The sequence below is a fragment of the Malaclemys terrapin genome, chromosome 11 (genome assembly GCF_027887155.1).
Source record: "Malaclemys terrapin pileata isolate rMalTer1 chromosome 11, rMalTer1.hap1, whole genome shotgun sequence".
Taxonomy (NCBI): domain Eukaryota; kingdom Metazoa; phylum Chordata; order Testudines; family Emydidae; genus Malaclemys; species Malaclemys terrapin.
The window spans coordinates 28,025,802-28,044,543 of NC_071515.1; the positions used below are offsets into that span (position 1 = coordinate 28,025,802).

Consider the following 18,742-nt stretch of genomic DNA (forward strand, 5'->3'; position numbering starts at 1 on the left):
AGTCACTTAAGGTAAAATTTGCCCAAGTGACTTAGGAACCTATGCGCCATTTTGAAAAGTGACTAGGCACCTAATGCCCATCCCTTTGAGGATTTGGGCCCAAGTCACTTAAAAAAATAGGATTTAGGAGCCTTACGTGCTTTTGAAAAATATTGTTAATCTCTTCGTACCATAGCTTCCCATCTGTAAAATGGGAACGCAAATATTTCCTGTCTCCTACTCTACTTAGAATGCAAGCTTTTCAGGGCAGCTACTGTCCCTTACGTCGTGATTGTACAGGGCCTAATCCTAATCTCAGTTGGGGGCTTTTATGCATGAAAGTAAGTAATACAAAAAGAAACAATGGGTGGAATTTTGAGATGCAATAAAGATTTGGGTGCTGAGCTTCTAGGCACCTTTGAAAATTCCAGTCTAAAATAATAGGTTGCAGGCAAACAGACAATCAGTAATGAAAAATCCCATCTTAGACAAGGGAATGTTTAAACTCTTTGGGCATGCCTTCTTTTGTGTTTGGAAAGCACATTGTGGGCATGCCTGGAAACAAAGTCATACTAAATCATAACAACAATTTAATGTTAGCGGGATGCTATAAGAAAATAGGGTGGTACTTTACTGCAGTATGAAGGATGCTAATATTAAAGGTTAAGAATTCCCTATAGCTGGGATCTGGTTTTATTCATTCCAAGTTTTCATTTCTCTAAGCATGCCTGTTCAGTCAGTCAAATCTTATATTTAGCACTCTGCTTCTCACCAAAGACAACCTTATGTACCTGTGAAATCCAAGGTCTTTTAGGCTCCTGATTCCAAGGAAGAACTCTCCTCAATCCAGTTTGTTTTGGTGTTTGTTTGTTTTTAATCTGGGGGGGGGGGGGAAGGAAGATGATCACATGCTTTGGGTTCACAGAAATTCCAAGCTGCATTCTCCCGATTTCAACAACAATTTGTGTTCTAAATCCACTTCCCTTCCCTCTAGGGCAGAATCAATTTAACACATTTTTCTTCCATGATGTCAGCGCACTCACAGTGATGGTGGGTTAAACAGTCAAGGAAAACTAAAAAGCAAGAAGGAGTACAGCAAAAACTATACCTCAGAGCCCAGCTGTTCTCTGATGGTTACTGTTTCTTACAGGGCTGTAGAGCTTGGCCCCAAAAACTTTCCTTGATCACTTGCTTGAAAAAGTGCTCCAGGATATGTATTCAGAATCTGTTTTCCTTTCATCCCTTTTCATGCCATCTTCTCCCATCATCTCTGTTAAGCAGAAATGGTAACTCAGGTTGACATCGCTCCTACAAGAGATGTGGAGCTATTGAATTATCTAAGGACAATCCTAAATACCAGCTTTTAAAGGATAACTGATCCACTAAAAGCAAGAATTGTTTTAGACACGCCATGTCACATTTATAACGCTTCATTTTGCATTGCATTATGTTATGTCTTGCAATGTTATTTTAACAAATGTAAAGTGGCATCACACAACATGACAGGTGCCTCAGAAACTGAAGGAAAGCCACTATCCAGATCCAGTATCCATTATATCTTATCCAACATAAAGGATATAAGAGAAATAAACAGTAAGATCTTTGCAGGATATGCAGACTGAAAGAGGCCAGAGTCTTCCCCGATTACCTAATGAAAATGCATCTCTTACATTTTCTCTCTCTTCTTTGCAGTTAATATTTTATTTGCATTGGTGATGAATCCCTTTGTTTAGCCTTTTTATTAGTACTGACAAGCATAGGGAATGTATGAAACCAGGACAGTTTCCTTAGCAAAATAATTTCCCTGGATTATAGTAAAAAAAACTTCTGTCTGTTCAAATAGACTTAAAATCAAGTAGCATCCCAAATGATACTATGGCAGCATTCTGCAAAAGTTGTCTGTCGTGGTAGATCACCTTCCCTGCTCATCCAGACATGAATCCCAGTTAGAACCAGTCTGAAAAAAAGGTATTGTCCTTAAAAACATTCTCCTCTTCCCCCCACCAAAAGAAATTAAACGTTTTGTTGCATTCAACATTTTCCACCGAAGTTTCTAATTTTCAATTAATTTGAAATCAAAAAGTTTGTTTCCGTTTCAAAATCCAAACCATTTTTGGTATAGAGAACTCTTTGTAGGGGGGAATGGTTTTCCATTTCTCTCCCTCCTACACACGCACACTTTCCAGGAGCACCTAAAAAAAAAAAAAAAATACAAAAATGTTTTAGGTTTTGAATAGCAAAATTAAACGAATGTTTCTATTCAAAGCTAAGTGAAAACTTTGCTTTCCTCAACAAAATTGGAATGTTTTGAAGGAAATGAAAATTGTTGGCAAACATTTTCATTTTATTTCAAACAGACTTTTTTCTGGTCAGAAAAACTTTTGCCCAACTCTAGGGAGCCCCTGCATCCTTAGACGGAAACCGATTGGCTTCCTCTGGGCACAGGCATCCAATTGCACTGAATTCACTGCAGATCAAGCCCAGACCAGGGTCTCCATTCCAAAAGAGAAGCTAGGGTTCCCATGAAGTGCCATTACTAGGATTTTTCATTTTCTTTTACTGCCACCCTATATCTTCATTATACTAATATTTAATGGGTTTGCTTACCCTGTATGGTTCTCTGCATACTTGCTGGATGATTACAATAATTGGCAAGTGAGGTCTGACTAGCCATATGTTGCTCAATTTGTACCCACTGGTGCTCTGAACTTGCTTTTGTCCAAGCTGCTAAATATTCTATCTGGGAGGCCCAAATACCCTTTTTTATTTAATCAAAGGAAAATACTTTCTCTCTCTCTCATGGAAATTTCAGTAATTTTTAAATGAAAAATGAGTTTTATTGTTGTGCTCTTCAAATGTGTGAGGACAATACACTGGTAATGCCTGGTATGTATGTGGCTTATTTTTTATTTGGCTACAACTCTTCACAGAATTATTGCTATTTGGCACACAGCAAAAGGAAGTCTCCTGTGCACAATAGGATTTAGGCTGGCTTATAAAGAGGAAGTATTTCTTCTTTAAATATTAATTTCTACTGGATACCATTCTCACCAGAATAGAATTGTAGCTTGATGTTCTTTTAAGGTCACACAGTTCCTGTCAGACCCTCCCATCTTTTTTTTCTTCAGAAGTTTTCAATTTTCACTCAGAAGTGACACTACAGCTTTAGCTTTTAAAATCTTGTTATAGTATTGTTACTACTTTTTGACCTTAGCAGCTGGCCAAATCTGAGATCTTGTGGATTGTTTCCATTAGGAGGAGGAGTTGATGATGGAGTCGGGTATTTCTTTGATGCAATCCTGTTTATCTACGAAGAATGTACAAAGTCCTATATCCCTGACACAGTTCGAATCAAACAACAAGAGACAGTCTTTTTGCACACAGTCCCAAGCCTCTTTTCAGCTATTGCTTTTCCCAAAAGTTTTCTCTCTCCACTTTTATTAATATCACTCTACAAGTGCGTTTCTGGCTGTGTCATGACTTCCTCCCTGCCCTCTCTGTGTATTTGCCCTGTGTATTCTCTGGCATTTCTGCTGTTTGTCTCACACACCCAAACACACATCTGCAAGCCAATCAATCCCCTACTACTGCATTTGTCATGGGACCTCCGGGGAACCCCTTGGACTGCATAGCCCAGGCTAGCACGTGGCCTAATCCTTGGGCGGTGGATTTCCATTGTTTCAGCTATCACTAAATAAGGGGGCACTTAAATGTTCCCTCATTTAGCCGGAATAGAAGGCAGCTGTCGTGCCCAAGAGCTTCAATGTGATTACCCAACCCCCAGCATAACAGTATTAATACAATTTACAACCTGAATATTGGACTAGTTTAGTGAATCAGAATATATACCAGCTGTAGAAAGTTTAACTTAATCCTATGACATTTCTAGATTATCAGTTTCCCAAATCTTAAACAGTGGGAAATCTAGTTGATAGATAAGTGGCAAAGTGCTGACAGTCTTGATTTGTAATCATCAGCCAATTAATAATATAATATATGGAGATATACCTATCTCATAGAACTGGAAGGGACCCTGAAAGGTCATTGAGTCCAGCCCCCTGCCTTCATTAGCAGGACCAAGTACTGATTTTGCCCCAGATCCTTAAGTGGCCCACTCAGGGATTGAACTCACAACCCTGGGTTTAGCAGGCCAATGGTCAAATCTCTGAGCTATCCCTCCCCCAACACAATAAAGGACACAGCTTTACAACCACTGCATCCAACTCAGGCCACGACTGCATTATGGCACGGGCACTATAGACACTTAGGACCCTAGCTGCCTGAGTCTGCAAAGAGCCTGAAGCGATAGCTCTGAGTTGTGAATGCACCCAGGCCTCTCAATGGGAGTGTTAATCACAGCCAGGAATAGTGGGGTCCCTGACAATACCAGAGGACTGTGTGTAGGGCAGGAAGAGAAGAATGCAGCAGGCCTCACCCAAGCATCTGGGCTAAGTACTGAGGTGAGGAGAAAGGACCCATGCTGCTCCTGAGGGGAATAGAAAACCAGCTGCCCTTCCTGAGGACAGAAAGGGGCACTGCCCCTGCCTCTCAGGGATGGAAACCCCCTGCCACACCAAGTTGGTGGCAATGCTGCAGGGGCAGCGCCATGGGGGGAACCACTTTCATGGTGGGCCTAGGGCCCCAGATTGTCTTAATCCAGCACTTAAACAGGGTCCATTTTTGCTGCAGCCGGTCCCTACAGCAGAGGTTTTTGCCTAACTGTTAACATGGGTTAGGTGTCTGTTATGACTTTGGTGTGAACTTCTGGTTTGAAATAACTCTTTGAGAGGGAGGCCCAGCGCTTACCACACAGGACGGGGAGCACTGGCTTCTGTTTCTGACTCCGCCACAGACTCTCCGGGTAAAACCCAGGCCCCAGTGAAGTCAATGGAAGTTTTGCCAGCCATTTCACTGGGGCCAGGATTTCACCTTCTGGGTGACACTTGACTTCTCGGTGCAACTCATGCTGCCTCTCTGTGCCTCGTCTCTAAACTGAGTGTCCTGACAGCAAGGGGGAGTTGGGAGGCTTCATGAATGAACAACCGTAAAACTCAATGAAAGCTTTGGCTATAAGGCACCATAGCGGAGTCAAATATTATTAATAATTATGACTATTCATGAAAATAGACCAAAGCCGCACACGTTGGCACCCCCAGAGTTTGCAAGTGTTCGGGCTCACACCTGATGCTTTATCCTTGTTATTATTAATAACCCTCTCAACATTTATGCACATGCACTAACCTCCTTTTTACCAGCCGTCTATCAAAGCCTGCAAGGAACTGGGGCTGGCCAATGGCTGGGAGAGGGATTCCAGGAGCCAGCATGGATTTGCACCAGATACATATTGTTCTAGTGCAGGATTCAGAGTAGGATACATGTCGCTGTTGTGGTTTTCCTGGACCAGTTCAAAACCAAGAAATCTGTGAAAAATATCCGATCTGACCTAGGGGCAGCTAGTGACCAAATGTAGGGGTAAGTAGGGCTACATATAACATAGTACCCCTCTCCCCCCAAAAAATCTCCCTCTCCTATTCCTCCCCACGCAGAGTGACATCCTCATTTAAATCCATCCTATTTGCATGCACACACACATCCCCTTTCGCCCACTCTCAAGTCCTGTCAATCTAACCCTTCTAGCTCAGATCTCCTCAAGTTCCTCCTCTCCCTCTTTCCAACCCAACCTCCTCCTCAGAGACCCCTTCCCACCCAAATCTCTCATGGGTCCTTCCAACACTACTAGATGCTGAACCCCCTCAGCTCAAAAACTCCCACCCCCAGCCAAATAGCACTGCCCCCTTTTCTCTCCAAAGCTCAGAACCTACAAACAGCTCAGTTTCCATGGCACAGAACTTTCGGCTGTCCCTGCTCAAAACCCTCCTGCTCCCACTTGATCCCCCTAAGATCTACCCCCTCTAACACAGACTCAGGGGACTTCTCTCTTCCAGCTGAACCCCAACCTGCCCACACAGAAGCCCTCCTCCCAGGCTCAGACAGAGCCCCTCTGCACCTCACTAAAAAGCCTTCATGCTCCCACCTGACCTTCCCATTCTCAGACATACCTGCAGCACAGACACCCACCCCACCTCTCACTGGAACAGGAGAAGCAGGTGCAGAGGCAGCAGGGAGTACAAGGGCAGTCAAGGAGCCCTATCGCCTGTGGTTGTTGCAAGGCTGCCCTGGATTAACCCCACACAGGCTGGGAATTCCTGTTGAGTGACTGCTTCCTCTGTTGTCTGCAGTGGAGCAGCAGCGTCCTAGAGGCTCCAGTAGCTGGAGAAGCTTTGCCCACCAGAAGTTCCCGAAGGGTACTGCACATTCAGCAGTGCAGTAGCCAGCCCACTAGAGCACCCAGCTAGCCTAATTCCACTCCACTGCACCTCTCATACACCAGAGTATCTCATTAGAGTTTAAGGGCACTACAGCTGGCGGAATGGAGTGGAGAATCAGGCCCAAACACTACAGTGTGGCAGACACCTGCAGCTGGGACTTAGCCTGACCAGCATCTAGTGACTTGTGCGCTACAGTCTGGTGCCTTCACCAGTGAGCATGAACTGACCTTATCAACCTTTTAAATGTGCCCTGACTCACCTCCAGCGCATTTTGCCTATGTTCCATCCTGCTGCAGCATCAGCCCTTCATACTGGTGTTTCCCTTGTCCCCGGATTATGGAGCAGTAAGAAAACAGACCTCTCCCTGGCCTACTTTCAGTCTTTTTGCCTTTTACTTCTCCTCGCTGGAGGTCTGCTGCACACAGCTCCAATGTTTTTCTCTCTCTCTTTCTTGCATGCTCATTGCTCCTACAGGTTCCTGAGGCAGCTGTGTGCTTCATTGCCCCTAGTGAAACTGTCTCTACAAAGTCAAATACCTGTTCTTCTTTCAGATTACAGAGACAAATTTATTCACCATTACTGGTGCTGTTTATCTGTTTATCTCTGCTGCTGCTTCTGTATATTGGTGATTTCCCCTCACCTCTACCACTGTATTTGGGTTTTTGGTCTCTGAGTCTTTAGCACAGAGCTCTCTGCAGGAAGAAAAAGCAAGAGTGATTTTTTTAACCGCTGATATTAACTGTTAAAAATGTATTTATTAATATTTATCACTCAAGGGGAGGCTTTATTTATTGGATCTCATGTGATGTGCTGAGATTTACAGCTATCTAATCTACCAGCACCTAAAACTGTCACTGCACCCCAAATGGTGCATGCATCCAAATGGAACCAGCAAGGACAACAGTTTCCTGAAGAACCCTCCAGCTCAGGTTCCTCCCGTTCTCCAAATATGGGTACTCTGCTCTCACTGGAGATAAGGGTAAAACTCCCTCTGACTTCAAGGGGAACGGAGATAGGGCCCACGGAATATCATTATTATTATTTAATACTTACATTGCAGTAGCACCCAGAACCCACAGTGAGGATCAGGTCCCAATTATGTTAATCACTGTACAAACAGAAATACACAGATCCTGCCACAAATACTTACACTTTTTAAAAGCAGGTGACATTCAAAGGGTGGGGATAGAGGAATACAATCAAATCTAGACACTGTTTGCATACCATCATGTTTTAAATGCTGTTAATAATGTTGGATTATTTACACTGTTTCAGAATAAGTTGTGTTTTTTGCTCCATTTTCAATAAGGTTTGGGGCCCAATTCTGGCTGTGATATGGCTCAGCACATGCCAGAAAATCTGCAGCCACAATGGAAACACAGCAGTTTACTAGCCCGACTCTTTTTGAAATCTGACAAGAAGCCCCTTGTCACAGAGAAAACTTCTGGAGCGAGGCCACAGGTGTGATCTTCACACATATGCTTTGCCTGTCTTGATAATGGCAATTATACACCTCCCCTCAAACGGCTTATTGCTGTTTTGAGCAGAACCAGTCTGCCTGAGGGCACTCTCCATATGAGAATCTGTGCACACTGTGGTGGTTACAAACTTAAAATGCACCCATTTGGAGGCCATTTCTGCAGTGTTCCAGAATTTGCCTCACTGAGTTGATGTAAAAGCCCTTTCTACCTGTAATAACAATCTTACAACATCTAATAAGCAATCATATGGCGGGCAGAATTCACAGAGATCAGAAGTAACTTCAGGCTCACAAATCATGGGAAAGGAAGTTATTCCTGGAGACCAACAGTAGGCCAGACTCACCAATACAATCTGCCTGCTTTGTGCCATTCTGGCAATGCCACACTATTGTATATCTATTTAACTAGCCAGTTAATCCTATTTTTGCAGCTGTTTTGTATCAGCTGAGCAGCAAACAGTGGATGGTGCCAGTGAGCGTGGCCCAGAATGAATTCAAATTTGTAAAAATCAAAGGCAGCATTTGGGACTGGCAGATTAACTTCAAGCTATTTTTCTCTACCCTACTTAATGCCTCCTCCAAATTGGGACAAACCAAAATAGATTCTGACATGTAGTGTGAAGAAAAAGAACTCAACACCTTTCTATTTTGTATCTGTGGTGTTTCTGAAAGCATGAGGCGGATAGTGCTGGCTAGAGCCAGCCTTCATGCAAGTAGGTGATGTGTGAGCTCTCAGCACTGAGCTCTTTAGGTGATCCCCTGGGCAGTACAGCGGCAAATATTCTGGTCTAAGGGCCAGACCAGGACAGGGAGGAGGGCAAGGGACTTTAACTGATATAGGTCTCTTCAATTTTTTATTTTTTGTAATTCAGAACAGGTACTGGCTGACTTAACTCTTGATCAAGACCTGAATTGTTAGGAAGTTTTCTAATTATTTATAATTGGGGCTGCATACAAACCATGCATCATGTAATCTCTTGGGGGCAGCAGGGACGTGTTTGTACAGCACCTTCCCCAATGGTGTTCTGGTCCATGACTGGTGCTTCCACATGCTACCACATTACAAATAAATAATAATTGTAATAATAATTTTAGGCTATTTCTTATTCTTCTACCTGAAGTTTTTAACAGACAGTTCTAGCCATGATTACTGCATTTCTGTGGGCAAGATCTCTTCTCCAGATCTACACTTGGAAAGAACTCTCATGCATAGATCTCCTCTGGCTCACACTGAAGGGGACATTAGCCATCGTTGTGGTATTCTCCCTTCTCTATTGGGAGTTCTTTGTGCCTGTCCCCCATATACATTCCTGCCTCAACTTTCACTGAATGTCCTACAGTTAGATGGCTTCAGAGTGGCCCTGAACCTACACCATTGAAGTCAATAGGAGTATGTCTACTCTTCAATGTAAGCACAGAGTCAGCTGACCCGTGTTAGGAAACACTGGGCTTGAGTGTCTACATTGTATTTTAACCCTAGATTAAGAATTTTCTGACCTGTGCTCAAATCTAGGGCTCTGACGTCCACACTGCAGTGCGCCACTCAAGTCAAAGTAACCATAGCCCAGAGTCTATTGAGCCCCCATCCCTGCCCTAGCCTAGGATGTGGTGCACTGTGGGAAAACTTTACTGCCCGCCCTGCACATTATCAGGAAGCAGCTCACTTCGCTCTCCATTGCGAACCCAGAAGGCTCTCTGATAGTGTGCTTTCAGTTTGGTGTTCGGAACAGAATGGGTTAATGCTGAGCTGCTGCTGTTTGCCAACCAGGGTTGGGGGGCTTCCGTTTTCAATAGAGTGGATTGCAGGTTGTTGTAATAGAGAGGACTAAAGAAGTTATCCCATGGAATTGTGGGATACTTCCAGATGACTCCCGGGACCTGAGTCAAGCGGAGCTGTGGCTACGCTGCAAAGCAATGGGACTCAGTCCCTGAGTCCCACCGTGACTTGAGCTCAGACCCTCTAGCCCTGCAGGGACCTGGGAGCCTGGGTTTGTGAAACTGCAGTATAGACACAAAGGAGGGAGGTTAGCCCTGAGCCTGGGCTCAAGCATGGGCTTCCATGCAGTGTAGACATATCCTAGGAGTTTTATCATCAACTTCAATGAAAATAGGGTGAAGCCCACAGTCACTACAGCTCTTCTTTTCCCCACTTAACACTCCCTCTTTCCTTCCATATAATATCGGTTTACCTATTACTCCCTGCCCAATACATTATCAGTAATGCTCTGGCATAAAACATTTATTATCCTGAGCATCATGTGATCAATGAGTAACTGCACATTTCTGTCCATATAATTCACACACATTGATTTCACATGAAAACAGCCCTTGACTTGTATTGCAACGACCCTGATAAATTGAACATGTTTAATGATTTTAATATATATATAAAAAATGTTTTCCAAAGCAAAATTTCTCACTGGTTAAAAAACCTGTTATGCCACTTAGTAAAAAATTACAACAAAATTACTAAATAAAACTAAAAAAATAACTACATACAAAATATCTTCCTCAAATATCAGCCAGTGCAGCCAGGTGACGGCTTAAGTTAATGGTGCAATGTGCTGTCAAAGGAAATCACCAACTGGATTTCTGCTCCCGGATGTTGAAATCTGGAGCAAGTACTGTTTGTGTTTCTGGGGAGAGATCAAGGGTGCACATTTATCACTGGTATAAACCTGAGTCTATATTATGTTTCCCCTGGCACTTCCGCCATGGTTCCAAAGGATCCACATTAGCAGAGAGTGGCAGGATCAGCAGGGGTTCCCAAGCCGGCACAGAAGCAGAAAGCCCCTGAATGGATGATCCTGGGATCTTCACATATCTATATGGATTCTCCAAGCTTGTGAGTGGGCCTTGCAACCCATTCCTCACTGAGACCAGGGCCGGCTCCAGGCACCAGCGCAGCAAGCAGGTGCTTGGGGTGGCACGTTCGGCTCTTTGGCGGCGGGTCCCTCAGTCCCTCTCGGAGGGAAGGACCCACCACTGAATTGCCGCCGAAGAATGAAGCGGTGCAGTAGAGCTGCCGCCGAAGTGCCGCTGATCGCGGCTTTTTTTTTTTTTTTTTTTTTGCCACTTGGGGCGGCAAAAACGCTGGAGCCGGCCCTGACTGAGACTTCCTTTCCCTTGAGCCACCTAGGGGTTTTACCATGCTGGCAGACAGCAGAGGAGATTATAGTTTTTATCTTACACGGGCTACAATGGGACTTCAATTAGATTTCACAGGGTATAAATCAGGCCAGAGGTTTTTAAACAGCCCAAGGACTTTTCTCAGATCTGTGGCAGGTTCACTGTACCCAGGCACTAGGCACAACATACCTAGCCTTTAAGAAATGGAAGAGAGAAGATCAAGGACATTCTGCTCAGCCTTACAACTATGCAATCAAATTAGCATAAAAGATCCGAGGGATACTGGGAGCATAAGCTTTCGTGGGTAAGAACCTCACTTCTTGCATCTGAAGAAGTGAGGTTCTTACCCACGAAAGCTTATGCTCCCAATACGTCCGTTAGTCTTAAAGGTGTCACAGGACCCTCTGTTGCTTATTAGCATAAAAGAGTTAGACTCTTTAGTATTGATTTTGTTGGAATAAGTGGGCCCAAAGCGTCAAAGGGGTTAACATGACCCTGTCACTGTCCCACATTAAACAGTGTTAAACAACCTTCAGGGTTTGGTATACAGCGACCTCAGCCTGGTTAGTGCCATGGAAAACATGTCATTAAACATTTTAACCTTGTATTTAAGCTTCAGCAAAAGAAGGAAAAACAGTAAAAGCATTTGCAATATAAAGTATTAAGTAAAGCTTTCATTTTAACAACATCTGTTGTTCTCTTTCTCTGTAGAGAGTCTTTAGAAGGAAAAAATACCTTGTTTGACAGTCTCTTAAATGGTAATAACAGTCCTTTTGGGAAAAAGAGAAAAATTAGCAGCAATGGGCTGGAGCTGTTGTTAAAGTCCAGTCCCATTTCCCAGAAGACAAAACAAGATAAACGTACACAAGAGGGGAAATAAAAGAATAGCAAAGATAGAAAATGCAGCTTCTGTCTCTGGCGTTGACTTTCACTGGCAGCCTTACTGATGGAACAACCACACACACAGCGCACAGTTTTATCAGCCACTCCAAGGCTTGGCAAACTCATACCAGCATCGGGCTGTTTAGGGCATTGCTTTTAGATGCCTCTGTCTGGTCACAAGCTTACAAAAATGTTGCAAAATATACAGTCTTGGCCAGCTAAGTCAGACTCTTATTAGACAGGAGGAAAAAAGGCTGATGGATAGGAAAGAGAAAAAATAAGGTGGGGAAGGCAAAGGACACCAAGTGGCTGGGATGGGGGCAGGGGACAAAGTCTCACACCCCAGGTGGGGTTCGGGATTCAGTCAAAGCCAGTAGAGGTGGCAATGTCATCTGTGTCCCTCTCTCTGCCTCAATCTGCTCAGCACATCTCTCAGGATCAGGACCACAAAAGCCCAATGATGTTATGGTAAACCCCAGGATCCAGGAAATGGTGCGGGGGCGCAGCCATGATGGCGGAAATCACTCCTTCCCTTTATTTCAGTCAACAATAGCCCTGCTTCACTTTGCCTCTGCTAATTTCCGCCCCTCCCCCTCCCAAAGTCATTTATTTTTAAGGATCCCAAAAAGGAGTGGCGGGTGGAATAGCCCGTCCCCGCATTATTTTGTGCCCCCCATGACAGAGTGCAAGGTGTGAACAGGTGCGCCTGCACTCTGATCACTTAGAGGTTAATTCGTTCCCCTGGAGAATGCTGATGGGAGTAATTAGACAATCAGGCTGGCTGCATGGATGGTCTAAGGAGCCCAGTACCACATCAGCCCAAGGCTGATAAAGCAGCAGGCAGGAAGTACCCAAGCGGGGAGGGGCGGGGAAGAGGGGACCAGGGCTAGGTGAGCTCCGTTACTCAAAGGCCTCAGGGGAGGGAGACCTCTGTTCTCCTCAGGTCCTGGCGAAAGGGCCAAAAAGTACCGTTGGTGCAGTGAATGGATTGTTGCCTGGGGATTGTTGTGGAAATGGTGCAGGGAACTTAAAATAAAAAGGGTACGGTGAAGACACAACCACTGGAATCCATGCGGTTTCTGTAGGAAGAAGGGAGGAGAGGAGCCACGGCCCATAACACATCCGTTACACCTAATTTCTGGCACATCCATTTTGGTTCATTGATTTCCAGTCCAACATTTTTCTTGTTTAACAGGCATGAACTTACTACAGTCTTTGAATTATAGCAGCAGGCCTTTTTGTTTGTACTAACTCAGTCTGTCTCCCTTTTGCATCTTCTCACATCAACATTTGTTGTTCTAGAGTATTGTGACACTTGATGAACTTTCACTCACTTTTCACAGTTGAGCCCACTATTAGGGTAAATCTATAGGCTCAATTATCACAACAGCTCCCAGGTCCCATTGGGAATTGGGCAGCTAAATCCCTTATAGCCTTAGAGAATCCCAGTCTGACTAGTCTGAAATCACTGGGCAGGGTTCCTAGGAGTCTAATTCCAACCCAGCCATTGCCAGGGCAGGGATTAAAGAAAGAGCACCAGGAGCTAAGCACCTCTCCTGCGTAAGTGAGGGGGGAGTTCTGCCTCCTGTTTCAAATGATTTTAACTGTTGCACAAGTCACTGAATTCTTCTAGGCTTCAATTTTTCTCTCTGTGAACTGGGTATAACAACAACACACAAGCGCTGTGAAGAGTTAATGAATTTCACAGCAAGTTCAACACCTTAGATGAAAAACAGTATAGCAGTGTCATTGTTGTTATTCTTTAGCTGAATGTTAACATGGCATAGAAAAAAGTAACAAGGTATGGCATAAAACTAGGTGGTTTTGTGAAAAGGAAGGTGAAATGGATCAGCTACAGAGACTGACATAAGGGGAAGAGCATGGGCAAGAGTTGGCTTATGAGAGTCAGCACATGTCAGCGTATGGCCATAGGGTTAGGGATTAAACAAGTTAGGATATGCTGTACCTTATGTGATTGCTGGAAATTGTCAGTCTATCTCCTGAATGAACTTCACTGAATTAAGTTAAACCTTATTGAATTATGGTTAACACCTTTGGGGTACTTTGAATAAAAATACAATTGTCTACATGTTATTGTATGTACCTTCTCTAGTAGGGAGAGGAGATGCTAATGTACTTCCTCCGTTATCAACCCTTTGAAGCACTGCCCTGAAGAGGTTCACATATACTAGTTCAAACTGGATTCTCCAGGGACTAATGGACAAAGACAGGATTTTTTGATAAATAGCCTGGTTTTAAATTGGCCCAGGGCCTTCTCCCTGCTCCAGCACATGGACAGGACCCCTGGTCCATGGAGGGCCCCAATCCTTGTGGAATGACTGGGCCTACTAAAACCTCAGAAGACTGAGTGCTGTGAAGAATTTGCAACCACAAAGGAAACCCTGGAGGTGGGGTGCTGAAGGACTGTCCTGCTAGAGCCCATGTTAGCGTTGGGGCGACGTCTGATAGCATGTGTATAGGTTCAATAATTGTTTTCTCTGTAATACTGTTTACCTTAAGAATAAAGTAGACTTGCATAGGAATTGCAGTGCTGCGTGGTAACTTATTACTGGAGCAATTACACCTGTTAACCATCTCTGAAGAGAAAGCAAACAGATGCTCTTAACCTGTCTGAGCCGGGAATAACACAGCGAAGGCAGGGAACTGTGCAGCCTGAAAATACCCTGTTCAGAAGGGGGAGAGACACTGGTCTCCACCCAGAAAGGCAGCGGCTAGGGAAGCCTGAGAGTTGGTACCCTTGCTGGCCCACTGAGGGAAATATAGGTGCAGTTGCCCTGAACTGTGATACTTTAAATGAGCAAACCCTACATGAGACAGAGCAGGAGGATCTGGGCCTGACAGCGGACATAAGCAGGGAACCATTAGCACAAAGTGGCTATAAGGTAAAAATGCAAAATGAATGTTGGGAATATGTCAGTAGAAACATGGGGTAAACAAAAAAAGAGACCTAGAACAGTTGCTGCCTGGAAGGCAATAGTGGATAATTAGTGTTGAATCCCAGACAAGTCTCCCCAAACAAACAAACAAACAAGTCTCCCATATTCCACGGCCCTCTGGGGGTCCCCTGCACTCTGACCTCTAGAGAGGCATTCCAGGCTGGGGCTAATGGATGGGCCATGGGTATATCTTTCCTCCACAGTCAGGATAATTAAGGGGACCAGAGAAATAATTTATGTGGAAAGAAGACTGTCAAAAGTGAAACTCAGGGAGGAATCTTGCAGCTGGGAGAAGGGAGGGCAGAGAATGATCACTATTTTAAAAACCCAGTATCTATTATGTCAGTAATTGGACATTAGGCAGCATTTTTCTAATGGCCACAGAAAGCAGGCAAAGGCAGAACTGTATCATTTCTGTCACTCCTTTTAAAATATGTCCACTCCCATCTGAGTCTGCATATTTTACAGTCTCAGCATACTTTCCAGAAGTTTCCAAGTTTGGCAGACCTGGTGAGATGTTTTTTCTTAAGTACATTTACTCACCACACAGATTACTCACGTTCTCACAGCTCTGCGTCTTGGAAGTTTTCATCTGAGAAACAGAGAAGTAACAGCAAGTGTGGATATTATCAGTAACCCTGCAGAAAATGCAGGCACTTGAAACTGCTCTCTCAAATGTGTTAGACATACTTAAGTCACTAATTCTCATGGGTTTCGTGAGGATATTACTAACGTTGTTTTCTACAGAAGAAAAAATGGTAACAGCTACTTTGGCTCCAAATTTATTATTATTTCTAGAATGTAGGTAATGATTTACATGTATCTTATTAATAGAGCAGGGGTTGGCAACGTTCGGCACGCGGCTCGCCAGGGTAAGCACCCTAGCGGGCCGGGCCAGTTTATTTACCTGCTGACGTGGCAGGTTCGGCCGATCGCGGCCCCCACTGGCCGCGGTTCGCCGTCCCGGGCCAATGGGGGCGGCAGGAAGCCATGGCCAGCACATCCCTCAGCCCGCGCCGCTTCCCGCCGACCCCATTGGCCCGGGACAGCGAACCGCGGCCAGTGGGGGCCGCGATCGGCCGAACCTGCCACGTCAGCAGGTAAATAAACTGGCCCGGCCCGCCAGGGTGCTTACCCTGGCGAGCCGCGTGCCGAACGTTGCCGACCCCTGGTTTATTGGTAAAGATGAAATATAATGTTATACACAAAGTCTTCTATTGGGGTTGCAAAATGTCATTTTATGGGTCCTGATCTAAAGTCTATGGGATTATTTTCATTGACTTCAATGGGTGTTGGATCAGGTCCATGAAGCAGTAAGTATTATTAGAAAACAGAGTGCTGTTTAAAGAGTAGTTCTTGCTGGTACAATCTTATGGGAAAACTTGACAATATCTGATCTCCACAGTCACGCAGATACTACTGTTGCTCCTAATGTTATTCTAGAAATAAAAACTTACGTGGTGCTGAGAATCCATTAACACAATTATAATGCCCAATTAATCTTTGCAACTTGGGTGATGAATCATATCTCCAGGTGCACCTTCTACAGAGCAGACATTCACTCCAATATTAGACTATCATTTTAATACTTAATTTAACCTCTCCAGATTAGGCTGGAGGTGATACAGAGAAAGAGTTTAACTCAGATCCATATTCATAAATAACTTTCCCCAGGCATCAATGTGAATGCCTTGGTACCCTGTGAGCCACATTTTATTATGAAGGCTCAGCAGGAAGAAAGTTATGTGGCTTCCTTTCTATCTCCAACTGGATTTCGTGGTATCTCCTGCCATCTACTGATAGTTTAAATTAAAAAAAAAAGCAGCAGAAGCTGCTTTTCTAATTCATTTGTCAGTTGAACAACACGGTCAATGATCATTAGATTTTGCTAAAATGCCATAAATAATCTATTGAAGCCGGAATCCATTAGCTTTTAAAATAACTAGCATCTATTTTTATCTTTCATCTTTTCTTTTTTCATCACGGCCATTGCTGGGTTTCATCTGATCTCTCAAATCATTGTCTTTTTATATATTACATATTTTTTCACCTTAACTTGAAAATTGCTCAGCAAGGCCTACTAAGCATTAGTTAGTTTCAGTATTGTACATGGTCTAAGTCTAGCCTGCAGCCGTGGGGGAAGAACAATTGCCAGCTCAAGCCACTAGAGAGAATGAAATACATGAGTATTTGCTATAGCTACAGATTTAAGGATCTGTTTGCTACAATCCCAGTAAAGCTCTCATTTTTCTGATATATAAATACAGCCTTTTAATAAAATAGTCCAAATTACTACAGTATGATGGATAGAATTCAAAGTGATCTTGATTCTTCAGCCTGTCTTTCAACATTATACTTCCTGTCGTACACGCTTACACTGTCCTTTATCACTCAGGTGATCCCAATCCTGCCATCAAGTCAAATGCAGGACTCCTACAGAGGATGATGGGAGTTTTCTGTGATGGCAGATTTGGACCTAGTTGGGTAGTAACATCGGCAAGATCCTGGACTTAAAAGGCAGCATTTTAAGGCAAGAAAACTATTTTATAAGTGATGTACAGGCTTAAAAAATATCAAATATTTTTAAGAGAACTGAAGTAAAATAAACATACAGCTGTTTCCTTGCAGTTTAATGTGTCCCTGTTACTGCAGTTACTAGAGTCTAGAGACACACCCCAGGAGGAATTTGACCTATTCTGCATGGGTTGAAGCAAGTTTCCAATAGTAAGAGATGACTCACATCCCATATATCCTGATAGTACGTACTGTGCAGTGGAAATATGCTCTGTTCCTCCAAATCACAAGCCCTGCATTCATTCTTTGCCTGTCATACAGTAATGATTATAAATCTAGTGTTTACAAACAAGTCACGGTCAAATCAGGACAAACATCCAAATCAGTTCCAATATACAGTGAGGCAGGCCTCCAGATTTCAATTACATGTGCTTGAAACAGAAGGATCTTTCACACGATTCCAAAACTCACTGGGCCATATCCTGTAGTTCTTCCTCAGCGTCTTGCCCTGCTTGCCCTTACACATAACAGTAGCCCTCACTGACATGATCACAAGGGCTTCAATGGGGTACTCACTGGGGCTGTAAGAATAGTCTGCCCCGAGTAAGTAGCAATGCATAACTACTGGACCCAGGAGCAGAAATGTAACTCAGAGAGTCACAGAAAGAAATCACTTTCCCCCGTGCCCCAGGAGATAAAGTCAGCTCCACCAGCCCTTACCAGGTACAGATCACGTCCCCCTCACACCAGCACAGATGCACTGGCCAGTATGTTGCGGGGACAGAATCAAGGCTACACCCATTCACTGTTCCTACCTGCCCACTCTCCTTTAGAGACTGTTTCACCCACCCACCTCATGCTACGACCCACAATGCAGGTTACCCTCCCCCCCCCCACAATTTTAGGGTTGCCAACATTGTATTTCAAAACTAAGGGACTGTTTTCTTAACACCCCCACCCCTCCTTCCGATATCATCATCATTAATAATAATAATATTAAGTAGCACTCACCTACCTTTGCCAGGGGAATTTTTGCCAGGGGAATTTCTTGCTGCTTTTTGCAGCACTCACCAACTCCTGATCTTGTACAGAGATAAAAAAATAAGGGACTGTTGGCAAACCCCCCCCCCCATCCAGCCCTGCGTGGGTACGTAGGACAAACCATGATTTTGACCCAAGTAAGGGCTACTCCTGTGACTACGTGTCTGCAGGATCAGGCTCCCCTCATCCTTACCTCGGGTCATTAGGAGAAATGGCATGAGCTCAATGGGCTTTTCGCCAAGGACTGAAGGATATGGCCCCAACGTTTGGAAATCTTTCAAGGCAAAGTTTTTGTGACCTCCCCTCCCCCGCTTTCCCAACACGCACACACACACACACACACACACACAGAGGCAGCTTTGAAATCTGATGGTGGTATTGTTTCAGAACTTGAAACATGTCCAATATTTGACCTTCATTTTCCAACTGTT

The 18,742-nt window shown here is 44.1% G+C and overlaps 1 long non-coding RNA gene across 2 annotated transcripts; it reads right to left on the reverse strand.

Annotated features, from left to right (window-relative positions):
* Positions 1–855: 855 nt before the first annotated feature.
* On the reverse strand, positions 856–18,482 carry LOC128845100 (uncharacterized). Of its 2 annotated transcripts, none has more exons than XR_008446620.1 (3): positions 18,286–18,482; positions 15,316–15,348; positions 856–2,171 (listed from the first exon to the last, which is right to left on the reverse strand). It is a non-coding gene; the product is annotated as an uncharacterized LOC128845100 (long non-coding RNA). The 2 variants fall into 2 exon arrangements; XR_008446619.1 differs by having other exon boundaries at positions 15,300–15,348.
* Positions 18,483–18,742: the final 260 nt, after the last annotated feature.